This window comes from Podarcis melisellensis (genome assembly GCF_964234715.1).
Source record: "Podarcis melisellensis genome assembly, chromosome: 17".
In the NCBI taxonomy this organism is placed as follows: domain Eukaryota; kingdom Metazoa; phylum Chordata; class Lepidosauria; order Squamata; family Lacertidae; genus Podarcis; species Podarcis melisellensis.
Genome location: NC_138534.1, coordinates 39,863,021 through 39,888,846, shown reverse-complemented (window position 1 = coordinate 39,888,846; position 25,826 = coordinate 39,863,021). Strand labels below are relative to the sequence as shown.

Genomic DNA, 25,826 nt, shown 5'->3' with positions numbered 1-25,826 from the left:
GGTGGAGTACAGGATCAGGTTTAAGGTCCTGGTTCTCACCTTTAAAGCCCTATACGGCCTAGGACCCTCGTACCTACGGGACCGCCTCTCCTGGTATGTCCCACAGAGGAATTTACGGTCTGCAAATAAAAACATCCTAAAGATCCCAGGCCACAGAGAGGTTAGGCTGGCCTCAACCAGAGCCAGGGCCTTCTCGGCCGCGGCTCCAATCTGGTGGAACGCTCTGTCACAAGAGACTAGGGCCCTGCGGGACCTGACATCTTTCCGCAGGGCCTGCAAGACAGAGCTGTTCCACCAGGCCTTCGGTCAGGGCGCAGCCTGACCCCCCTCCTCTGGCAATCGGCAATCTACACAGAATTTGCTTGATGGTTGCCATTAATTTGATTTTAATTTGATTTACTTAATTTTTATAATGAATGTTTTTAGAATGTCGGATTATTTGATTGTTAGCCGCCCTGAGCCCAGCTCCGGCTGGGGAGGGCGGGATATAAATAAAATTTATTATTATTATTATTATTATTAAAAATCAATTAAACAAATGGCAGCACCACTGGTGTGCTCCACCTCAGATTCAGTTGTTACTAACTTGGATGCTGGTCACAACCAACTTTTCTCCATATCCTCTCACCACAAACAACCTACCCAGGTTTTCAGATCTTTATGAGAGGTCCTTCTCTCTACCCTGCCAATGCCCAAAGATCATCCATCTGAGACTGGAAAATGACTTTTTTTCAGCAACTGCACATTAACCCTTCTTTACTAACTTCTGTTGGCAAACCAAGACCTTGCATTCAAGGTCTCATCTGGACATAAGCTTCCAATATGAGTAGCCCAATAGGACAGCCTGGGTAGCAAAGGAGAGAGGTGGGATAGGAGGAGATCTCTACCAATGATATAGACAGTCTAGCATTGCATAAAAATAGGAGGGATAGAATCAACCTTTGGTGCCTTCTCCAAGTTCTACCTCCGCTCAAATCACTTAGGGGGTGGAGAGGGGCTTCCTCCCCTGCAATCACTTCATCTATGAAGAAGGGGAATTGGGTTCAGACATAGCTTTTTGAGCCCAATACCCCCAGCATGGAGAAGGGAAGAGGAGAGGGCAAATAATTTTTAGCTCAGTTGGTAGAGCATGAGACTCTTAATTTCAGGGTTGTGGATTCGAGTCCCACGTTGGGCAAAGGATTCCCGCACTGCAGGGGGTTGGCCTAGCTGTCCCCTGGGGTCCCTTCCAACTCTATGATTCCTTCCATAATTCCTTGGGAATTTCCACCCTACTTCATTCATGGGAGGGATTGGGTTTTTTGCTTTGTTTTGGCCAAAATTTATTCTCAAATGCCAGTGATTTAATTGGCACCCAGTGTAGAGACTACTGTAGCGTGCACTACAGGGGGCCATTTTGAAAATAGCTTGGAAACTTCAACTAGCACAGCATGCAACAGCTCCAAGGGCTAGTGGGACGTTATGAACTCCAGTGGTCAACAACACAGGAAGAAGGCTGTGTCAAATAGTTCAGTGTTTCCCAACCTTGTGCCTCCAGATGTTTTTGGCCTACAACTCCCATCATCCCTAGCTAGCAAGACCAGTGGTCAGGGATGATGGGAATTGTAGTTCAAAAACAGCTGGAGGCACAAGGTTGGGAAACACTGAAATAGTTACACCCACCTCCCCTGACACCCACCTATACAGCACAAAGATCTGTAGGGAGGGGGCCTTCATAGCTGCATACTATGAGGCAGGCATCCCTAACCTTCGGCCCTCCAGATGTTTTGGACTACAATTCCCATCATCCCTGACCACTGGTCCTGTTAGCTAGGGATCATGGGAGTTGTAGGCCAAAACATCTGGAGGGCCACAGGTTGGGAGTGCCTTTCCCGAATCAAAAGCCTTCACTCGCTAGAGACAGTCATGCAGCATACACAGACATGGGGTGAGGGCCACACACCATTGAAGTGAGACTATTCTGTGCAGCCTCAGTTGTTGAACAGGAGCACCTCATCACGCCCAAATGAGGCTTATATTGTGCAAATTTCATTGGCTACCCATTTGTTTCTCGATCCAATTTAAAACGCCAGTATCAACATTTAAGCCACAAATCGCTTGGCATCAGGTTATTTGAAGGATTGTCTGCACTCATAAAAATCTGAATATTAGCTTCATGGGCCTGCTATCAAGATCTATTAGACAGGCTGGCACAAGAAACAGGGCCTTTTCAGCATGGGCCCAGACCTCTGCAATCCCTTCCCCAAGGGCTATAAACCTATCTTTCAACAACAAACTTTTGTGTTCTGATCCACTATGTTTTTGGACTGTTGCCAAGTTTAGTTTGCTAATGTTCTGTGCTGGATTTTATTTTTAGCTGCTGTTACTTGGTTTTCAAAAATAACTGTTGGATTGGTTTTGCAAAATGGTTGTTTAATGACGAATACAGATATAAATTAAAACAGTAACTGTTACGTTATAGTAAACCACTTTTTGAAGGCTTACCCTAAAAAGAAGGGTATAAATGGGAGAAATAAAGAAATAAGCAGAACAGCATGGCCAAATTTCCAGTAGCAGCTCAAAAGCTGGGAAGCGTTTGTGTAGTAAGAAAATGTTGTTTGTGAGGGGTGTGTGTGTTAGTTATAATTATTTTATTGCCAAGATAACTGCTCTTCACATATTTAACCTTTGATAGATGCAACTTATTCTACCAGTTGTAAACAATACTGTCATGAATCTTTATTAAACAATAAATGCTATCTGTTCTCATTTCTGTCTTTGCAAAGGAAGTCCTGCTATGACTTGCCTAATTCCGCCTAGTGTCAAAAGCAAGATTTAAATTCAAACTATTCAGCCTCTGTTCAGATGACTCTCCAAAATATGGTTTTGAGCATCATAAAGGAGTCAAGAGCTCATATGCTCCGTCTTCCAATCCCATAGGCAGCTTCACTTCAGTTTGCAATTGAGCACTGACATTCTCTGCAGTGATGCCAAGATCAGTACACAGTGGTTAGCATTTTGCCCTCCAAAGCAGTATCTGAAGCTATGGCTGGAAATAGATGGATGGCTCTGTTTAGAATGGCCATGGCTATTTTGTAGATTCCAGTGTCACAAACTATAAAGGTAAAGGGATCCCTGACCATTAGGTCCAGTCGTGACCGACTCTGGGCTTGCGGTGCTCATCTCGCTTTATTGGCCGAGGGAGCCGGTGTACAGCTTCCGGGTCATGTGGCCAGCAGGACTAAGCCGCTTCTGGCGAACCAGAGCAGCGCACGGAAACACCGTTTACCTTCCCGCCAGGGTGGTACCTATTGATCTACTTGCACTTTGATGTGCTTTTGAACTGCTAGGTTGGCAGGAGCAGGGACCAAGCAACGGGAGCTCACCCCGTCGTGGGGATTCGAACCGCCGACCTTCTGATCAGCAAGTCCTAGGCTCTGTGGTTTAACCCACAGCATCACCCGCATCCCGTCACAAACTATGGTTGGTGCTAAATTCTAAACCAGGCTTCCTCAATCTCGGCCCTCCAGATGTTTTGAGACTGCAATTCCCATCATGCCTGACCACTGGTCTTGCTAGCTAGGGATCATGGGAGTTGTAGGCCAAAAACATATGGAGGGCTGAGGTTGATGAAGCCTGTTCTAAACCGATATGCATGTAGGAGGGAGTCTAACAGATTGCTTATGATCTTCCAAATCCATTATTTTGTAGGATCATCTGAACTGAAGCTTAGCCATAACTCATTACTACTCTCGTGGAAAGTAAGGAAATGCCACCCAATTAAAGGAAGTAGATTAATCTAGTAAAACTCATATAATTTAATCCATCAGTTCGGGATTCAACATTCTGACTGGTGATTACAAGGCATGTTGTGCTAAGCAAGGGTGAAAATAATGGTAGGGAATATGAAACCCGGTGCAACAGTTGCACTAGCAGAAGCTTGTTGTGCAACAGGAAGTGTCAGGGCTACAGCGATGTGTTGCGCTACCAGCCACAAGAAACATGCTGGATTCCTGCACTTTTCTCTTGCGCAAGCCATCCCGCTAGCGCAGCTTGTACACTGCTGTGGGAATTAGTGCTACAGTGAATTCCCCCCAATAATTCTGAAGCATGTGTTCTTTGTTTCTGAAGTTGTACATCGAAATAAGCAGCATACGTAGCATGTGTCAGAGAGAGAGAAATCATATTGGCACAGGCATTATCTCACGGATGGGAACACCTCCCTCTGTACCAGGGTTATACTTCCATAGCTAGAAGCTGTCAGGGTCAGGCTCCAATAGGGGGTAGGACCTTATTCATTCCCATGACCATGGCATGCATTAGGCCAGGAGTTGGCAAGGTTTACCTCTCCTGGGCCGGTTCCCTCCAGCGGAGACCCCTCCATGGGCTGGATCCTGAGTGCATATGAGCACACGCACCTGCAATTTCCGGAGTCTGCACAGATGCAATTTCCAGCGCCGTGGAAATAAGTCCCCGTGCTGGATTGTGCTGGCAGGGACTTGCCGAGTGGGCAGCTCGGTTCGGGGGTGGCTCGTGGGCTGGTTAGATGACCCCCGTGGGCCAGTTGCGGCCCATGGGCCTTAGGTTGCCAACCCCTCCCCACTCATCAGCTGAGTGGCGCAGATCAGCTATGGGGAGATAGCTGCAATGGAGATGAAAAGAAGTCACCCACCTTCAGCTGAATTTTCTTTCCAGTACCGTATTTTTCGCCCTATAGGACACACCGTCCCATAAGGCGCACCTAGTTGTTTTGGGGGGAAATAAAGGGGGGAAGTATTTTCCCCCCAGGCGCGGGGCTGGGGCGGGGGAGGCCCGAGCTTCCCCCGACCCCAGCCCCCAAACAGGCAGCTCTCCGCAAGCCGTGGGAGCCCAGCGCTGGCTCCCGCTGCTTACGGAGAGGTCCGCGAAGCCTGGACGCGCTGATCTCAGCGCGCGCAGGCTTCGGCATGCAGGCAACTCTCCGCAAGCAGCGGGAGCGCTCCCGCTGCTTGCGGAGAGGTTAGGGTTAGGGTTAGTGCGCACCGACCCCTCTCGCTCTCCAAGCTTCAGCGAAAGCCTGCATTCGCCCCATAGGACGCACACACATTTCCCCTTCATTTTTGGTCCTATAGGGCGAAAAATACGGTAATCATCTGACACAAGGTGGGCAGCCAACTATCTTCAACCCCATTCTAGCATGTTGGATGAGGAGGTTTAAGACTCCCCACCCAGCATAACCAAAGTGAAGATGTAAATCAGGTCTTTCCTACTCCACTATGGATTGTACAAACCAGCCAAGGAAAATATCCTGGTTTGTGGCAGACCTGGTAAGGAAGTCTGGGGAGGGGGCTTTGCTTGAGAAGTTGAATTGGCTGGATTCGGCTCAAGGACTAGAATTTCCCCAACTCTTAGAGAAAGGGATATTCCTCTTAAGCATTAATTTTTTAATTTTTTTTCACAAATATTTGTACTGAAAATAGCATTAAAAAACAACAACTGCTGTGCTTTTAATTGGGGGAGGGATCAGGGGTTTTTTTTGGTCAATTAAAGGATTTTCTTTTAATCTGTCAGGTGTAGTTCTAATGGAAATTCTAATGGAAATGCATATCTATGTCCTTGTAATGCCAATACATCTGCACACTGTATGCACACTAATCCGCTATTAATTTTAAGATCCTGATCCACCAATCAGTTAAAACACAAGTTTAAGAGCATCTTGTCCTGTTGATGTTAACGGTTTGGAATTAAGTCAGTTCATTGGGTCTTTATAATTGCTTTCAAACACATCAGGATTAACATTTGTCAGCTTTCCTGGCTGAGTCCATTTCAACTGCAGACAAATACATGGATATCATACAGATTAAGACCCTCATCTGTATTCAAATGTTTAATTGCGCTCACAGTGTAATTTAGCCCCACAAATAATAACTCAAGTAGACAAGAAAACTGTTTTAAGTATCTTGTTTTTCAGTATAGAAATTAATTAGTCTTCTGGAGGTATATATAAATGATTTATACAAAAAAACAAAGATACTACAACAAAGAATCTTTCCTTAGTTCTACTACCCTTTAGATCTTTGTGTTGCTCACAAAAAAGTTTTAGCCGGCTACATTTAAAAAGCAATTTTTTTCAACCATCCTAGACAGTCAAGTGCCCCCTCTTACATAAGAGAAATTTAACATTTTTATTTCCTGAAGTGAAGCATTTACCCTGTTACTCAATTACTTCAGCACATTTATTAAGCACACCTTAAAGCGTAATTTCAAATTGTCTTAATACTTTCTTCATAAAGCCTATTAAGCTGGATGAAGACTACTCTGAGTCGCTCACTAAGTGATATTAAAAAATCTGCACTCCACCTATAAGCACCCTGCAAATTCCCAAATCCTAGCTCTTGCCATTGTCTTGAGTCCATAGTAGAACTGCCGGCTTGCCAAGTCACATTCCTCCCTCACATGTGCAAAATACCGTTGCTTTTAAAAGAAAATCAGTATTTCCCATTCATTCCTTAAACCATCAGCCAACATGCATGGGGAGGGCCATTAGACACATGTTCAGAGGAACATCACAGAAGAGCCTGAATCAGAGCCTGAGAAAAACCCTCCAATGGCAACCTCTTTCATCAGGTAAAGGCCAAGATGATTATGTGGAAAAGTCCTGTTCTGGTCTCAAATGGGCATCCTCTTTGGTTCAATATCTCATGAAGTAACAACTTATTCCATGCTTCTACATTTTAGATGATTCTCTTGGGATTTTTCTTGCCTTGCCCTTACTGGAATGAAGTCACCATGACAATTTGTGGCATAGGGGCCTCTTAAAACCATCTGACCACATGTGATGAGATTTTCATTACCAGGCAGCCAGAATTTAGTTTCAGAAACATGGCAGTAGTTACTTAAACTGAGTAACTGGAAGCTACAGGTGACCACATAGGTAAGGTTATCCAAGTCACAAGTTATTTACTGAAACCATCCTTCGGCAGATACAAGAAAACAAAGATTCTAAAATGGAGTGTATACTAGAATGGCTTTGGTCTTTGACACTAACTTGAGCATGACTTATGTCATTCAGGCAGTTGTGCTTTCCGGACCCCAGGAATCTTGAGGTCAGTCACTAAACTGGAACATGATGCGCAGTGGGCAGAAGGCATTGTTCTGTTGACCAGTCATAGGTAGAAGGCCTATATAGCAGGCCTAGCCATCCCAAAGGCCTTGGACCACTTGCCAGTCACCCTTCTTCACTCTGTGCTTGAAGAAGCATCTTGTCTGAACGCCAAGAGTCCAGGTAACTCACTACCCATCCCAAAGTCCTCAACGCCACCTTAAAATGTTCATAATTTTCTGTGGTTAGAAAGGCAACACAAAAGGCCTTGGGCATTCCAAATTTTAGGTACCAGCATAAAATCTCTCCAAGGCTGGGTGACCAAATGCTTGAGATTTTCCAAGTCATGTAATTTTGAATGTGTATGAATAAGTATTTTATTATACAGACACTCTTCTTACCGGCTCTGATAGGTTACAACTGGCTTTTATAAAGCCCAAATAATCGAAATGTTAATGAAATACAGGAGATTTATCAAAACTAGAATTTGGCATGGAATATTTGCATGTTAATGACATACTGGCTAAATATCATACAAATTAAGAAATGGCCAATGTATCACCATTTGATTTATTAAAACAAGTCTCTTATTTGGCAAATATCTGCTGTTTACTCATATGTTAGGGTTTTTGCACCTCTAATTGAAAACCTGGTGGGGGGGTTAGCCTCTTTAAAAGCCCCCCCCCCCAAAAAAAATAAGTAAAACACAGGAGTCTCACTCTTTATGAACCACTGTGGTGTCTTTATGAAGTTATTAGCTTTCAGATTTCCCCTTTAACGAAGCTGTGCCTGATGGCACTTTCCTGGGTTCCTGAGAAGGAAGCTGCTAGCTAGCAAGTAGAAAGCAAAGATTTACCACACAATCCTAGTATGTCTTCTCAAAACTAAGTCCCACTGAAATCTGTGGCACTTACTCCCTGGAAAGCATGAATAGGATTGCAACCTTAGCAGCTAGGTTAAGACACATAGTGGGCTTCCAACTTCAATAGACATTTCATTTATTATTATTATTATTATTATTATTATTATTATTATTATTATTATGCTACCCACCTGACTGGGTTTCCCCAGCCACACTGGGTGACTTCCAACAAATTAAAACACAATACAACATCAAACATTAAAAACTTCAGGTCAATTTCAGGTCAATTGTGAGAGGTGCCCATAGCAATCAATGGACAAATCCAATACTTTACCATATCTGATCAGACACCGGCATGTCCAGCCACCAGACAAAAGAGAGCAGTAAATAAGTACAGCGCTTCATTCCCTTTCTAACTCAGGTCTCTTTTCAAGCGGAAAACATAATTTTAAATAAGTTTTAGAATGTTTGAAAGTACAGTGTTTCTGCATGAAAGGGCCATAGCAACAGGGACACTGCATTTTGACAGACTGCATCAGGGATGGCGAACTTCTTAGCCAAGCATGCCACAAGTTCCTTAGCATCAGACAGTGCCACTCCAGTGTGCCCAACCCTCTATGTTCGGATGCAACTTTGCCTCTGGTCTACTGAGCTGTGAAACAAGCAAGTCAATAGCACAGGAGAAACAGGTTGAGGTGGATACCTAAACCTGCTCCTAAAAGTGCACAAAAAACTGCTGCTGCTGCTGCCATAATGCAGTGCCATTTGTGGTACCTGTGTTATAAAGATGGCCACCTATGAAATACACACTGGGCCTATTGCATAACACTTATTTTCCCCCTCACAGATATTCCCTACTATTAAGTGATTGCAGAAACTGCAACAAGGATACATGATATCACTAAAGGACTGTTTCCAACATTATCACGTTGAGAAAGGAAGTTAAACCAGAAGTCTGAGGAGTTCAAAGGAGCACAAGGAAATATTCTGAAAACAAGACGCAGACATCTCTTCTCCAGTCCTACTGACAACAATTGCAGCGACCAATGGCTTCAGCAAGAACTACCCAACAGCAGCAACAACAACAGACTTGCCTCTGTAAAATGACTGGTTCCCATACAATATGTTGTGTGAAATTAATTGTGTGCACACCTATTCTGTAATTATGTGACAACTCCCTCCCCAAACAATGAGACCCTCTGTCACTTCTATCTGCCTCAGTAAATTAGCAGATCTACGAAAATTCAAGAGCTTTGTAAGTAGAGCTATTGTATTTCCAAAGAAAATCACTTATTCCCAGGTACAGGTAGATTTACAGAGCACAAAACCTTTGTCAGAAACTGCAATTACCCTGCAGAGATTCACCTGCTACAAAGTACTGAAGAACAAAGATAAAGAGATCAAAAATTGGTACACCTTCCCCTTTTCTGCTCTCTTAGCCCCCCCAAACAACCTCTGTGGCAGTTCCCTTGAAAAGAAATAGGGGTGTAGTGAGGGAATATAGGGGTGCAGCTCCAGGACCTTCCCCCCAAGCAGAACAAGAGTTGTGGTAACATCTGCTAGAGTACCAGGGTAAATGATAGGTGCTCCTTACAGTAGGAAGTGCATCAGCTGATAATGAGGCTTTCGTGTTTATTTGTGACAGAGTAGCATAAGATAAATCAGAAAATGTGGAAAGCAGAGGATGTAGACATCTGTCCTTTTCTTTCAAGGGGTTCCTACTTCACACTAACCGTTGAAATGGTAGCATTTCTCTGCATTTCAGCTGACTGAAGATCTCTCTGTGTTGTACAAGTTAAACCTATACATTCGGAGGGAAGAACCACTGAGTTCTGTAGAATTTACGCCCCGGTAATTATGCCTAGGATTGTATTATTAGGTTAGGTGGTATTATAATTATTTTTATTTTTTTATTATTATTAATTGCTTAATACAAAAATAGTCTCTAAGCAACTTGGGAAAATAATAAAAAATACAGAGTTAAAAATAGCAATCCATACATTAACAACTTCAAGAATCTCATCAGCAACAGTAAAACATCAGCAGCTTATCAGCATTGATATCCCATTACAATCCACCAAATGCCTGAGGAAAGTGGATTATCTTAACTTGTTGCCAAAAAGTTGTTAAAACCGGTGCCAAGCAGGCCTCACTTGGGTATGCTATGCCATCTACTCCTCCTATTTGATGTCCATGCATAATATGATGGATCAACACAACTACCAGCAATTGTTGACTCTCCTGGGGGAATGGCAACCGAGGAGGGGGAGTTGTCACAATGAGCTCATGCACTTCCAAATTTACCATGACACCACTGAACAGGAAATCAATTCCACTGTAATACCGGGCTTGCCGTTCAGAATCTAAAGAGAACCAGAGCCATAACTGTCAGTATTTACCCCTAAGCACATCTCAGCTTCAAGGAGGGGCTTGTTTGTGGCTGTTAGTGCAACCGGTTCCACTTCACCAATATCCATTATGTGACTGAGGTCTGGGCCGCATCCTGCTAGCTGGCCCCACTATAAACACCAACTCCAAAGGCTACACACACATAACAGGGAGAGAAAGTCTGTACATTATAATTCTTTGTCGCTATACAGTGCAACACCTGATAGGCATCATCTTGATGACATCATGGCCTGTGGAACATGAAAGCACTATGAGATACAGCCTGCTAAGAAACAAAGGACGTGGATCAAATCTCATTTTTCCCAGACACCCTGAATGTACTTCCAGGGTGAATTTCCTACTACTCAGTAGAGAAATGCCACTCTGTGACCCCGCAGAGTTAGAAACATCAGAATGTAACCTCACAGAAAAGCCAACTTCTGCTTCAGATCATCATTATCTCAGAAGGCTTTGTAGGCAAAACCCATTTGAGCGGTGCTAAATTGCCCACATTTTCAGATGAAATGTCACACATCTTTATAAACTGAAGTATCAGAGCTCTTTCAGTTTTTTAAAACACAATTAATTTTAATTAGCAGGAATTAGTAGGCCAGGGTTTTCTCTCTTTTTTTAATTAAAAAAACACCAAAAACCACACAATGGCACTCCGATGTTCATAAATGATCTGCATTTGTGCAATCACCTCTTCCTCCTCTTAACAGGATGCAACACAATAGAGTCCCTTTGAGTACGCTAAGCTAAATAAAGGAATAACATTCATAACAAACAACAAAACAGCAGCAGCTGAAGCCACAGGAGAGGGATTGCATCACCTCAGTGATAGTAACACAGTGGATACAGAAATGTGAGAACAGTTCGCTCGCCTTAAGAAAACATAACGGGTTTGAAACACAGTGCCTACAACTCTCTTTTCTAATCAGTCTTTGGCCCCGAAAAATGGCCTTTCTTGTTTGACTTCCATCTGAAGAAGCAATCTGTGGTAAAGGGCAGAGAGAGACATACATGCACACCTGATGGAGCACTTTGCGAAAGGCTTCTCTAACAAGAACTACAATATTTCCGCCCTTTACACACCCAAACATCTGTAAGTGTCACTCGGCCGGCCTCTGGCCATCCTTTCAAAGCAGCTAATTGCAGGGAAGGGCAAGAAGTATGGAGGGCAAGGATGCCAGCCGGTCTCCCCGGCTCAGTATCAACGCCAGCAGATCTCCTCTGTGGGACATGGATGCCCTGACGGTTACAGCCAGAGGCTTGGCTCGCCTTCCACCAATCCACATTTGTCCCCGGTTAACAAACCCCGCAGAGAGGAATGGCGTGAAGCACCCCAACCCCGAGACAGGGTCTTTGCAACTGGAGAGTGGGTGGGGGGGGAGAGGAATCTAAACATCTGGGCCAAAGCATCCTTATGGCGGAGAGAGAGAAAAGAAGAAGCCGTTGCTATTGGCGACATTGAACTCCCGCCTGCTAATGAGAACAAAACGCCAGGTAGGGCCAAGACTTGGGGCGCTGCAAGGCAGGCTCCATTAGCAGCCTTTGAAGGAGCTGGGGGGGCAGGAGAGGGGGGCGATGCCTCTTGAAAGCAGGGACCCTCGTGGCCCAAATGGCCCAGCAAACCAAGCCCAGGGAAGGCTGCATATCCAAGATACCCATCCATCCATCCATCCCTTGAGCAAAGGAGAAGGACACCTCCCCTTTGCATCCATGGAGCGCTTTTTCCTTGTCCTCCCCCCTTGCCATACTAACCGGAGAAAGCCCCCCCCCCCCAATTTCCTCTCCATCCTTCCTCCCCGCTTCAAAAGATGGAAGCTCTCAACGTACCTGCTACCCAAAGATGGGGGGGGGGGTAGCGAGATGCCATCCTCTTTCCGTGGCATGGCCGCCCTCCCTCCCCCCCCCCTACCCGTAGCACACAACGGTGTGTTCCCCCCCCCACCCGCGATCCTTAAACCCAGCAAGCCGGAGCCTCGGCGTTACCTGCCGCCAGCGAGGACCAGGCTGCTGCCGCTGCCGCTGCCGCTTCTCCTTCTGCCGCCGCCGCTGCTGCAGCGGAAGGGGGGCGCCCCTCGCTCAGCCCGCGCATCCCTCGCCCGCCGCCGCCGCCGCCGCCGGCTCCCCCTCCTCGCTCAGCGCCGCCGAGGATGCCGCCCAGACCCCCCAGCGCCCATTTCCCCGGGAGGCTCCTCCGGCACATGCCCCGCGCAGGAGGAGGAGGAGGCGGCTCCGGAAGGGAGGCAGAACAACGCGCACCCGCGGGAGAGAGAGAGAGAGAACGGCTGGGGCTCACCTTGGCGCTGCGTCCGGAGAAGCGAGACCCGAGGAGGAGCCTCCGCCGCCGCCGCCGCCGCCGCGCGCCCCCAGCACCGGGAGAGAGGCCGCTGGCCGCCCGGCGGGCCGTGCTTCCTTCCTCCGCCGGGCTCCCCGCCGCCGCCGCCGCCGCCGCCACCGCCAGCCTTGCGCCCGAGCGCGCGCGCGCCCCCCGCCGCCGCTGCGGCTGCGCTCCACTCACTGCTCGCAGGAGGAGCTGCAGCGCCCACGCCGCCCCCGACGCCCGGCCGGGCACGGGAAGCCTCCGCACCCCGACGCCGCCACCGCCATCCCCTCGGCCCAGCCCCCGGTTGGAAGGGAAGGGGGAGAGCTCCGAGGGGTCGCGCCGCGCCCCGATACGACCACCAGCCTCCGAGAGGCGGGCGGGCGGGCGGGCGAGGGTCTCCCGGCGGAAGGGGGCGCCGCTGGCTCCGGCTCTCGCTCAGCGGGCGGGCAAGGCGCGGGGACGGAGCGCGGCTGGAAGCCCCCCGACCCGGGAAGAGGAGGAGGAGAAGCGCACGGAGAGCCCGGATCTGGAGCGCCTCGGAGCGCGGGCTCCACCTACAGCCCGAGGAGAGGAGGGGGCGGGGAGGCGCCCGAGGGGAGGGGGCTCCGCAAAGAGGGCGGGGGGCTCCTGCTCAGCCTTTGGGGGGGGGTCTCGCTCGGGAGCCCCCAGACCTGTTTGACCAGCTTGGACCCCTCGGCCCCCGGACCTTTTCTCTCCCAGGCCTCCTTTCCCATTCCTTCTCCCCACTTCTCTGGGTGCCTCTGTTCTGCTCCTGTGGGACTCACTGCTCTTAGGGGGAGCCAGTGCACCCCCTTCTCCCCATTCGCTTTTTCCATTACCATGAGCCCTACACAGTTGCATAGCATGGGTTGTCAGCACCCGGAGCAAGGCAAGTAATTTGTGCCCCCTAACCCGTGGATTTGCACCCCCTAACCCGTGGATTTGCGCCCCCTAACCCGTGGATTTGCGCCCCCTAACCCTAACCCCCAGATGTTGCGCCCGGTGCAGCCGGGCCCACCTGCACCCCCCACACTACACCACTGGCCCTACAGTTGCCGGCCGCACCGGGCGCAACATCTGGGGGTTAGGGTTAGGGGGCGCAAATCCATGGGTTGGGGGCACAAATTACTTGCCTTGCCCCGGGTGCTGACAACCCACGCTACGCCACTGCCAGCTTGGACCCCTCGGCCCCGGACCTTTTCTCTCCCAGGCCTCCTTTCCCATTCCTTCTCCCCACTTCTCTGGGTGCCTCTGTTCTGCTCCTGTGGGACTCACTGCTCTTAGGGGGAGCCGGTGCACCCCCTTCTCCCCATTTGCTTTTTCCATTTCCATGAGCCCTACACAGTGGTGTAGCGTGGGTTGTCAGCACCCGGGGCAAGGCAAGTAATTTGCACCCCCTAACCCGTGGATTTGCCCTCTAACCCCCAGATGTTGCACCCGGTGCGGCTGGCCCCCCCCCCTGCACCCCCATGCTATGCCACTGGCCCTACAGTTGCCAGGGCAATCTAGAGCAGAAGCTCTCCAACTCCAATACAGTGGTACCTTGGGTTACAGACGCTTCACATTAAAGACTCCGCTAACCCAGAAATAGTGCTTCAGGTTAAGAACTTTGCTTCAGGATGAGAACAGAAATAGTGCGATGGCAGTGCAGCGGCAGCAGGAGGCCCCATTAGCTAAAGTGGTGCTTCAGGTTAAGAACAGTTTCAGGTTAAGAACGGACATCCAGAACGAATTAAGTTCTTAACCCGAGGTAGCACTGTACATCACCCTGCCAGTTTATTCATCATTTCTTTGTATTTATATTCCACTTTTTCTCCAAGGAGCTCAAGGGGCTGTGCATCATCCCGCCCCCGTTTAATCTCCGCAACAACCCTGGGAGGTAGGTTAGACAGGCAGCGACTGACCCCCAAGGCTGAGTGGGAGTTTGAACTCTCCTCTCCCATATCCTAGTCCAGGGGTCAGCAAACTTTTTCAGCAGGGGGCCAGTCCACTGTCCCGCAGACCTTGTGGGGAGCCAGACTATATTTTGGAAAAATAAATAAATGCACGAATTCCTATGCCCCACAAAAAACCCAGAGATGCATTTTAAATAAAAGGACACATTCTACTCATGTAAAAACACGCTGATTCCCGGACCATCCGCGGGCCGGATTGAGAAGGCGATGGGGCCGGATTCGGCCCCCGGACTTTAGTTTGCCTACCCATGTCCTAGTCTGACACTCTAACCATTACTCCACATGTGCTCCTGTCATACACAGGTCTGCTGAAAGTCAATAATATGTTTATGTGGCCCTGTGTTTGGTTAATTCCCCCACCCAACAATGGAGATGCAGGTCAGGTTGACCAGGGCTGGATTTATCAACCAAGCTAATGAGAGATCCTGCTAGAAGGACTCTGATTTTCACAATCTGGCACAGGTGCCACGTCAACTTATTTTTGTCTAAAAGTGAATACTTGGAGAATCTTAATCAGTGGCGTAGCGTGGGGGGTGCAGGGGGGGCCGGCCGCACCGGGCGCAACATCTGGGGGTTAGGGTGCGCAAATCCACGGGTTAGGGGGTGCAAATTACTTGCTTTGCCCTGGGTGCTGACAACCCACGCTACGCCACTGATCTTAATTATATTTGATCCTTTACAGACCCACATGTGTGGGTTAGCACAAAAGCAAAACTGCTTGTGCCTGTTTAAAAAACAAAACAAAACTCGGAGCTCACACATGAAGAGCCCCAGTAGCCGAGTTAAAATCTCATCTTTAGGCAGATTTAGTGGAGCATAGGAATAGGTTTTTTAAAAAAAGTTTTCCAGCTCCTTAAGAAAGCTGGCCCCCTTTCCCCTTATTTCAATAAAAGAGCCCACAGACTGTGAAGTAAGTTTAAAATGATTTACTCACAGCAGCTAGTCTCAGACTTGCATTTTCCTTAGGAGGAACAATAAAATGCTGGTAAATGTTCTTAGTTGAAAGATATACAGCAAGGCAGCCTCAGGTACATATCTGAGGCAGAAAGCTAATTTAAGGCATATCTGCCTCCATCCCGTGCAGTGTGAGAGGGAAAGGAACAGGAAACAAGCCTCACTTCCTCTCTTTGGAGAAGAGGGCATCGGACATCACAGAGCATGCTATAGTAATTTAAAACTGTGGCCAACTCATTTACATACTAACCAGCATTGTTAGGTTTGCTGCCAATATCCCACAAAAAGTTTACTTGCTAAAGAGGTCTTTTTCAGTGGCCTAAGATCCATTTCTTCATGATGTGGTAGTGGTTTTGATGAGGCCAATGCTGAAGGGAATAAGAGTTTATTCAGTGACGAAGCGGCCAAGACTTCCATGAGTTTTCTTTTTTTAAAAAAAAATATTTATTAACAATTCAAAGATTATACAAAGACAGTAATAAAAAAAACCACAAACAAAAGAAAAAGAAATAACAGAAATACAAAAATACAAAACTGAAAACAATTTAAAAACACATAAAATTCCATTCACTTATTTTCCTTTAACTTACTTCCCAGACCTCCTCATACCTCCCATTTTTGTATTCCAATTCAAATTATTAATTCAGCAAATCCTCACCATTAATTTTCACTTAATTTTCAACCTTTCTTTCTCCCCCCCCCCCAATTATCTTAATCATTACAGCTGAAAACCACTTAATTTCTAACCAACATCATTCTAACATTGACTAATTTTGTAGTATTTCCCAAGATAGTCCTTAAATTTCTTCCAATCTTCTTCCGCTGTCTCTCTCCCCTGGTCTCGGATTCTGCCAGTCATTTCTGCCAGTCCCATATAGTCTATCACCTTCATCTGCCATTCTTCCAGAGTGGGTAGATCTTGTGTCTTCCAATACTTCGCGAGACTTCCATGAGTTTTCAAGTGGATCATGAAAAAGATTTGAGATGTGCCAGTCTACATCACTTGATATTTTGGTCGTTTCAGACCTACTTCTCATCTTTGACAAGTCTTCCCCAGAGACTCCTGTACCATGTTGACACATTTCCCCCTCCTCATTCTGTTTTTTTCTCTCCTCCTTCACACTTAACTCCTTTCTCCTTCTGTTACCCATGCTTTCCCACTTCTAAAAATAGGCAAACAACTTAAAAGAAAATGGAAGCAGCATCAGTGCTGTGACTCGCAGTATGTCTGGGTACATCTTAGTTGTGGGCCATGAGTTACGTTGGTTGACCAACTTTCATGGATCATTTCTATAGTGCATAACTAGAGAACTATCCTCGAAAGTGACTGACTGCTAGCTAACCAATGGAATTCACTTCCACAAGATGTCCTGAATGTGGTGGCCACCAACTTGGAGGGCTTCAAAAGGGGACTGGACAAATTTATGGAGGGTATGTCCATCTGTGGCTTTCTAGTTGCAGTGGTTATGTTACAGATAGTATAAGAGGCAGAAGAAGCCAGTGAAAACATAATGCTGCACTCAATAGCCCTCTTGGTCTGATTTTTTGTTTTTAAGGTCAGGCTAGAGTTCTTGCCATACAATCAGCTCTGGAGAACCATGTACTCTCGTTGTTGTTGTTTAGTCATGTCCGACTCCTCGTGACCCCATGGACCAGAGCACACCAGGCACTCCTGTCTTCCACTGCCTCCCGCAGTTTTGTCAAGTTAGTAGCTTCAAGAACACTGTCCAACCATCTTGTCCTCTGTTGTCCCCTTCTCCTTGTGCCCTCCATCTTTCCCAACATCAGGGTCTTTTCCAGGGAGTCTTCTCTTCTCATGAGGTGGCCAAAGTCTTGGAGCCTCAGCGTCAGGATCTGTGCTTCAAATGTGCACTCAGGGCTGATTTCCTTAAGAATGGATAGGTCTGATCTTCTTGCAGTCCATGGGACTCTCAAGAGTCTCCTCCAGCACCCAAATTCAAAAGCATCAATTCTTTGGCAATCAGCCTTCTTTATGGTCCAGCTCTCACTTCCATACATCATTACTGGGAAGACCAGAGCTTTAACTATAACTTTGTTGGCAAGGTGATGTCTCTGCTTTTTAAGATGCTGTCTGAAGCAGCAATTACAGTAGCAAAATGAAGGCAGGTTTACAACTAGTATCTAAGTTACAAAAGTACAAAATATATATGTGCTCTCATTGCATCCCTCCAAATGCACAACTCCCTCACTGTTTAGTGTGGTGTCTTTCTTTCCTCTCCCGCTGACTGTGCCCTTCCTGCACAAAGTTCATACGTATTCATGACTAGGCTATAGGGAGCTGTTGAAATATGGGTCTTTGGGCCATATCCAAGCTCTGTCACGAGCACACACTCAGCTGCAAATAGGGATATATCTTGGAACTTCACAGATCAGTGGGATAAATCTGGAATTTCATGATCAGAGGCAATATGTTTGTGAGCACCAGTTTCTGGAAACTGCATGAGGAGAGTGTGCTCTTGAGCTCAGCTCCTGTTTGCAGGTTTCCCAAAGGCAGCTGGTCGGCCACTGTGAGGACAGGATGGTGCACTTTAGATGGTCCATTGGTTCACAGTAGGCTCTTCTTCAGAAGCACAGGTCCTTGCATGATAGTCACAGCACCGTCTCTCACAGCCATGTTCCTTTCTGGAGAGGCGGAAGGGAATGGAGAAAGAGAGAGGTGCTGCTTCCCCAAGGCTGCCTAGTGAACTTGCTGCAGAGGTGAAATTCGACCCATGAACAACTTGATTTGTAGCTGTGGCTTGTAGCTACTCTGTCACATAGTGCTGTGCTGAAACCTTTTCCTCCAGTTTATTGGGCGGGGGGAGAGTTTTCTATTTGAGGCTTCTATTTGTCTGCCTCACTTACAGGGCACTTGAGCATTTCTGTGCATGCCGAGTTGATCATGGGCGGTGTGTCTTTATTTCCATTTTCTCCTGCCCCACTGCCTACACTTCTGTTAAACTGCAGGAAGTCCAGAGGGACTGTCTACCAAGCATCTGAAATAGATGTGCTCACTTAATTTGTTTTTAAGGGAAGTTCGTCTTTTACCTTTAGAAATGTCTTCCTGTACTGATTTTCTTTAAAAATAAAATATTTCCACTTAAATAAAGTAACAGCGAACAGGAACCCGGTAGGCAGGCTTCCCACCTTTTTACAGGAAAGTTTAAGGTTGCCGTGAAGTTTTCAGGAAGCATTAGGCACCCAGAAAGGCGACAGATTGCAGATCACCTTCTGTTTCAACTTTTAAGTGCCTGCTGGATGCTTTCCCAGGCAACAAAGAATTCTTCTTTCCATAATAGTTTCATTTTTTATATATATAGTATGGTTTTATATACAATTGCCGTGAACTGCTCTGATTTTTTTTTATGAATAGGGGTATATAAATATTTTTTATAAATAAATAAGATAAATGCAACAGAAGCCTCACACAACACTGATGAGGATTTGACTGAAATCTCTGCTCGCCTACGATAATTTCAATTTCTTTTCTGTTTATGGAGAGAAATATTCATCCCTGCACAACTGATAAGGCAACACCATTTATCAAATGATAGCGTTGCCTGCACAAGCTCGCTAAAGGCCTCTGAAGGCACAAAAAATGGGGGCTCTGTTTCTGTCATGTTGGCCCCATAGGCTACACCGGAGTCAACCATTTTGATGTGAAAAGCAATCCCACAAAAATTCAATGCAGCTGTCATGGACTGGCTGAATGCCAAGGAATGGCCGGAGGCACCAGCTAGGGAACCCTCAAGGGGACTCCCAGGGGCAGAAGGCTCAGAGCCAGGGGCTTGGTGGTGGCACAACAATGAGTAGTTAAGAGGGAGAAGAAGGGGTAGACTGGGAGGAGGCGGCTGAAGAGGTAGCAGGGTTTAGTGAGCAGCAATAGGCTGTGGTGGAGAGCAGTCCAGCATCAGAGGCAGAGGCAGAGTGGAGATAAGCTGCTGAAGAAGCCAGGGAATCTCCCCCTCCTGCTGTGACCACCTCCCCTCGCCCCTGGTCTCCCAGAACACACAGAAAAATGAAGAAGGCGGAACAATGAGAGGCAAGACAAGGAAGCTTAGAGAACGATGGACCTTCAGTCCTCGCAACTGCCTCACTGGAGCAAGACCTACTGGGAAGAGGTGCTGTGATCACTAAGCCTGTGCTGTTTTGGTTTCTTTGAATAAAGTGTTAATTTCACTGGCACTGGATGTTTTATTGCTGACCTGTGCCTGACTCCGGTTCCTGACAGCAGCCTTACAAGGAATGCCCACCCCTTGTGCTCCAACATAGCTGTGCTGTCAGCTCTTTAACTCTTGATGAGTGAAGGTCAAACTAGTTGTGATGTTGATTGCATAATTGGTCCTTCCATGTTTGTTTGTCCCCTACTAAAGAGCAGCCACCAGGGGAAGTGGTCTTGTTTGGATTGGGACCAGCAGTTGGCGGCTTTAAGCTTTGTCCCACCACCGCTGTGGTCTTGATCCAAATAGCCCCCCATAACTGCTAATTGCAGCTTCCCTCATGGGGCAAATAGCAGTCACAAGAGGCAATCTGGATTGGAACCACATTTGGGAGCAAATGGCTTTTAAAAAAAACCTCTCCCCCCACCTCATTATTCCATTGTGATAGTGTCATTCCATACATTAAAAACAACACCTTTCTATACGATAGGATAACAGATCTATAAAAACACCACCACAATTAAGTGGTACAAAGTGCAGAGGGGCAGTAGAAACAAAAAAATAAAAACAAGGCTACCTGAATGGCAGTTGTCAGGGAACTGCCATCGGCTCAGTGGGGAAAGGGGAAAAGCCGGATGGATTACAGAGAGCCCCCAAAGATCGTGGGAAGCAGCACTTCCTCAGCGGAGGAGAGTAAGCATGCCTCTAGTGGAGAGGAGCTTCAGGGCTCGGAGGAGGCGAGGCAGTGCCAGGACACCTTGCCTGGGCAAAGTGGGGAGGAGAGAGGTCCCCCGTTACCCACACCCTCCCTGCGCAGTAGGCTTCCGCGCCGAGAGGGGAGGCTGAGACTGGGCGTCAAGAGACTACTCTGCTGGGGAAGGTTTAAGAACTGCCCACTCTCAGATTCTGCCACTGAATGAGCAAGACACGGAATAGAGGGGCTCTGCATGGTGAAGGGTTTTGGGCACCAATATATATATTGGTGAAGGGCTTTTTTCACCTTCTCACCCCTTGCTTTTTCCTGTAAGACCTATTGCAGTCCTTAAGAGTCGTCAACAGGCTCATCACAGCTATCTGCCAATCACCCATTCCTACTACCCTTCTGAGTAATACCCCACCCCACCTTCTCACTATATAGAAGGGTCTGGTAACTTCTGTTTCAGTCAAAACAAAAAGAATTCCTTCCAGTAGCACCTTAAAGACCAACTAAGTCTTTAAGGTGCTACTGGAAGGAATTCTTTTTGTTTTGACTATGGCAGACCAACACGGCTACCTATCTGTTCTGTTTCAGTGTATCTGAAGAAGTGTGCATGCACACGAAAACTCATACCAAGAACTAACTTAGTTGGTCTTTAAGGTGCTACTGGAAGGAATTTTTTTGTTTTGACTATGGCAGACCAACACGGCTACCTATCTGTATTTGGCACCAATAATGAGGCTTTACAGCCGACCAGGGAGGAATTTGCCTGATTGCTCTCAAGTAACCCCCTGATATCCTTACAACAGTCATGGCCATTTTTGTGCATTCACAATCCATTCCATATTTCAAGGAAGGTGGAACTGAGAAACCTCTGTGGTCTTTCTGGAGCTATTTTTTTGGCAGCATCTTTTCACGCTTGTGACACACAACTGCCTAGGATGAACAGACTGACCCTTCCTTGAGAAGTAGAGTCGGACTAAAGATGACAATTGTTCCTTGACTACTCTGTAGTATGATTTCTGTAGTTATCCCCAAACATATCCAAGTACCTTTTTTTTTTTGTAAAGCTATTTTTATTGAAGCTTGAAAAATGAGGGGGGAAATAATATACAGAAATCAACATCGAATATCAAGCATTTTTAACATGAAAACAAAAAGAAAGGAAAATACTTCTGATTATATCAGCATTAAAAAAAACTTATGCAAAACTCTTACATTCACCTCTTCTGCTTTCCATAAATCAAGCTTTTTCTCAGTCTTCAAACCCAAATATCACAAGCTCATTTTCCTTTTTGTGCAAAAAGTCCATCAGGGGTTTGCAATCATTAAGAGGTTCCCCATAATTTCTTCATACTATGTCATATCCTGGGCATGAAATATATTTAAAGCCAGGCTTAGCTTTTTTTCCTTCCGTATACAATAATTCATTTTTATTAGCCCATGCTTTTTAAAAACAAAAAACAAAACCTATACAAAATTTAGTATACTATTCAACAGTTTTACTAGTATACTATTCAACAGTTTTACTAAAGCATACAGCCTTTAAGGTGTTTAGGATAATTGAAACACATTTCCTTATTCCAGGCTTTGTTGGATTGCACAGTCCAATACCGTCAGGGCAGTAGCAGTACAGGAGGCACTGGCTAGCTCTTGACTGCCAAAGAAGACCTCACTGCAACCCTCTGGAACTTGAACCGCACTCCACACAAATCACTGAACCGCTTTTAGAGCAGAGATAATTGTTCCCTTAGTTGGACAAGGGCATGAACTACCATGGATCAGCCCCTCACTCACTGCATTGGAATGGGGCACTTAAGCACCAAGGACTGTGGAGAGTAGCAGAGGGTGCCAGGAGACATGCCTTTGGAAGTATTTCAGTGGGTCTTCACATCCTTCCTCATCTCTGTACACCCAAGACCGGTAAGCTGCTCTTCACACTTAAAGGCAGAAGCAGAGCAGATCTAACGTGCTAATTGCTGAGAAATGTCTTGTTAAAAAGCATGCAATGGAACGTGAATCTTAAGTCTACAAAAGGAAATACCCAAATGTTCTTTCATAACCCTGGAGAATGCTAAGAGACTGGCTGCACCATCACAGTCACTACTTGAGACCAGCCCTATTCTGCGAGACCTCAGAAGCAGCGGTGGTGAACCTCTGGACAACAGGCCTCAATAGACCTGGACAGGCTCCTAATTTTGCCCGTGAGGCCATTTTCCTTAAACCTTATCCACCAACCCCGTATCTGAGCTCAGACCTGATGTCGTGCACTGGGATAGGTAAGCACATGGCTCCAAAGGAACAATTAAGGGCTTTAAAAAGTGCCTTCCCAGTTGCTCACTGGCAAGTAACTCCCTTTGAAGTTCATTTGCAGGTACAGTTTGGATTCAAATGGACAAAGTGAGGCTGACACACAGAGAGCCCCTTTGAGGTCATCTCTGACATCGTAATGCCGTCAGATGATTGACAAGAGTGCAGCAAAAATGGGAGTTGGAAACAATCGCACACAAAGTAAACTGAAAATAGCAAATACCAGGCCTTTGGATGATAAATATCTTCTTGTTGTTGTTTAGTCGTTTAGTCGTGTTCGACTCTTCGTGACCCCCTGGACCAGAGCACGCCAGGCACTCCTGTCTTCCACTGCCTCCCGCAGTTTGGTCAAACTCATGTTCGTCACTTCAACGACACTGTCCAACCATCTTGTCCTCTGTCGTCCCCTTCTCCTTGTGCCCTCCATTTTTCCCAGCATCCGGGTCTTTTCCAGGGAGTCTTTTCTTCTCATGAGCTGGCCAAAGTATTGGAGCCTCAGTTTCAGGATCCGTCCTTCCAGGGAGCACTCAGGGCTGATTTCCTTCAGAATGGAGAGATCTGATCTTCTTGCAATCCATGGGACTCTCAAGAGTCTCCTCCAGCACCAGAATTCAAAAGCATCAAGCCCCTTCGCCATGGGGAGGCAGTGATCCATGAAGGGGGATAAATATCTTAAACCCCTTTTAAATGTGTTTGTGGGAGCGGGTGAGGGGGAGTTACTGGTTTGTGGGGAGTTTTTTGTTCTTGTTTTAATCATTTATTAAAAACAATAGAACTCAGGTGGTTAGGAAGGCCCAACAGAGACTCTATTTCCTCAGGGTCTTGCGAAAGAACAATGTTAAACAACAATTGATGACCTCCTTCTACTGGTCCACAACAGAAAGTGTCCTCTCATATTGTATCACAGTGCGGTATGTTGGCTTGACAGCCACGGACAGAAAGTCTCTACAGAGGGTGGCGAATACAGCTCATGATATCATGGACTGTCCCTTGAGTCTGCTAGATGACATCGCAAGGGATCGTTGCCTTAGGAAAGCGAGAAAAATTCTCAGGGACGATTCACACCCTGGCCAGCACCTTTTTAATCTTCTACCCTCGGGCAGGAGATATAGAAGTATAATCAGTCGTACCAACAGGCTAAAAACAGTTTCTATCCGTGAGCTGTTAGGCTGCTTAATGGAAAAAAATATAGTGCAACTGACTTTTGGGGTTGGTGTGTTGTGCGACAAGCACACAGAGTGCAATGAGATTGAGTGTTTTTTGGGGGGGAGGCTTGGTTAATTTCATTGTACACAGGTTGTACATTGACAATAAAGATATTGTTTGTTTGTTTGTTTGTTTTGTGCTTTTATCTTGTATTTTTATGTTGTGAACTGCCCTGAGATCTGTGGGTGAAGGGTGGCACACTAACTAACTAACTAACTAACTAACTAACTAACTAACTAACTAACTAACTAAATGTGACTTAGTCAGTTGTTTATCTCTCTTCATGAGCAGCTAATTTCCCCTTCTCCACCCGCTTCCAATGTCAGTGTGGGGCAGGGGAAACAGAAGCTAAGCTTACAGGTAACATAAGAATAGGTAAGTAGGCATGATCTCCGTGGATTGTCTCATTTGAGCCTCACAAGCACCCGCACTAAGCAGAGAGAAAGAGACTTCCCCAAGGCTGCTCAGTGAGTGGAGTTTTGAACCCTGGCCCAAGTCCAAAACATTTGTCTGCTACACCAAAATCAGGGCCAAATCTAAGGTGATAAGTGCACCTTAGTCCTTCCTTCTATCTTTAAATACACTTAATAAGGTAAAGGTAAAGGGACCCCTGACCATTAGGTCCACTTGTGGCCGACTCTGGGGTTGCGGCGCTCATCTTACTTTATTGGCCAAGGGAGCCGGCGTACAGCTTCCGGGTCATGTGGCCAGCACGACTAAGCCGCTTCTGGCGAACCAGAGCAGCGCACGGAAACGCCGTTTACCTTCCCGCCGGAGCGGTGCCTATTTATCTACTTGCACTTTGATGTGCTTTCGAACTGCTAGGTTGGCAGGAGCAGGGACCGAGCAACAGGAGTTCACCCCGTGGTGGGGATTTGAACCGCCGACCTTCTGATCAGTAAGTCCTAGGCTCTGTGGTTTAACCCACAGTGCCACCCGTGTCCCACTAAATACACTTAATAGTAAGTGTTTATTGAGACTGCAGAGCATAGCAAGGGGCTTAACCCTTTCACTCCTCACTATTATACTGATGACAATGGATTTCACCAATCGCTACCACTGGATGTTTCCATTCCTAGGCCAATAGCAGTTACCAGAGATTTTTGTGGGGACTGCAGTGGAGGGCAAAGGATTAAACCCACCCAAACCCCTTGTGGCATTAAGTGAAAAAGAGAAACAGAGCTGCACTTGTCGCTAAATATATTTTTAAAGAAACTCAGGGCGAAGGTTCATGAGGATGTAAATGTGCAGTAAGTATACACATGCAAACTTTTATGTTAGGATACAAAGTTAGGCCAACTTTCCGAGAGGAAAAGCACAAGCTCAGTCTCTAGCTGCCTGCACTTAATTTGAATTTGGGCAAAGCTTCACTGGTCCTGCACTCTGCAGGGCTCCCAGCTGCCTTGTAAGCAAAATTTAAAAAGGGGGGCGGGCAGGAGCCCAGCCTAAAAGACCCAAGTGTTGATACCCTACCATAGCCCTGGTATCACATCCTGTTTGGTCCTAAAATCCCTGAAAAGTCATTAAGTAAAAAAACAACAACGCCCAGTCCTTGGAGGTCTCAGAATACCACAGATGATGTTTCCAGTGTGACATTTGCCTTACTATCACAAACATTGCTCACTAGTCTGTAGGGAAATTTACATTTTTATATTAGGTTTTCTAAAATTACTATGGAGCAACGCAACCACTAACCACCATGTTCTAGCTCTGAGGAGCTGCTTTGTTTATATACACATATAGTAAAATTTATTTTCATCCAGAATATTGGAACTATTTATTTTCAGCAAGGGTGGGATTAGGATGGGTGGTCTGGGAAAATTGAGAATTTAGTGCTGGGGGGACATTCATTTTGGTCAGATTAGCCTTAGGAAGGATATGTTAGGAGGCTGGATGGGAAAA

General features: G+C 46.5%; 1 protein-coding gene across 13 annotated transcripts in view; it reads right to left on the bottom strand.

Moving 5' to 3' along the window:
- Positions 1–12,757, bottom strand: part of ADGRL3 (adhesion G protein-coupled receptor L3) — a 548,617-nt gene extending 535,860 nt beyond the window's left edge. For 8 of the 13 annotated variants that reach the window (XM_081893732.1, XM_081893735.1, XM_081893736.1 and 5 more), the window contains exon 1: positions 12,616–12,756. The gene's annotated coding sequence lies outside the window, so the exon portion shown is untranslated. Of the gene's footprint in view, positions 1–12,615 lie in introns of all 13 variants that reach the window. The other 5 variants (XM_081893739.1, XM_081893730.1, XM_081893741.1 and 2 more) reach the window with 1 other exon arrangement.
- Between the last annotated feature and the right edge of the window lie 13,069 nt (positions 12,758–25,826).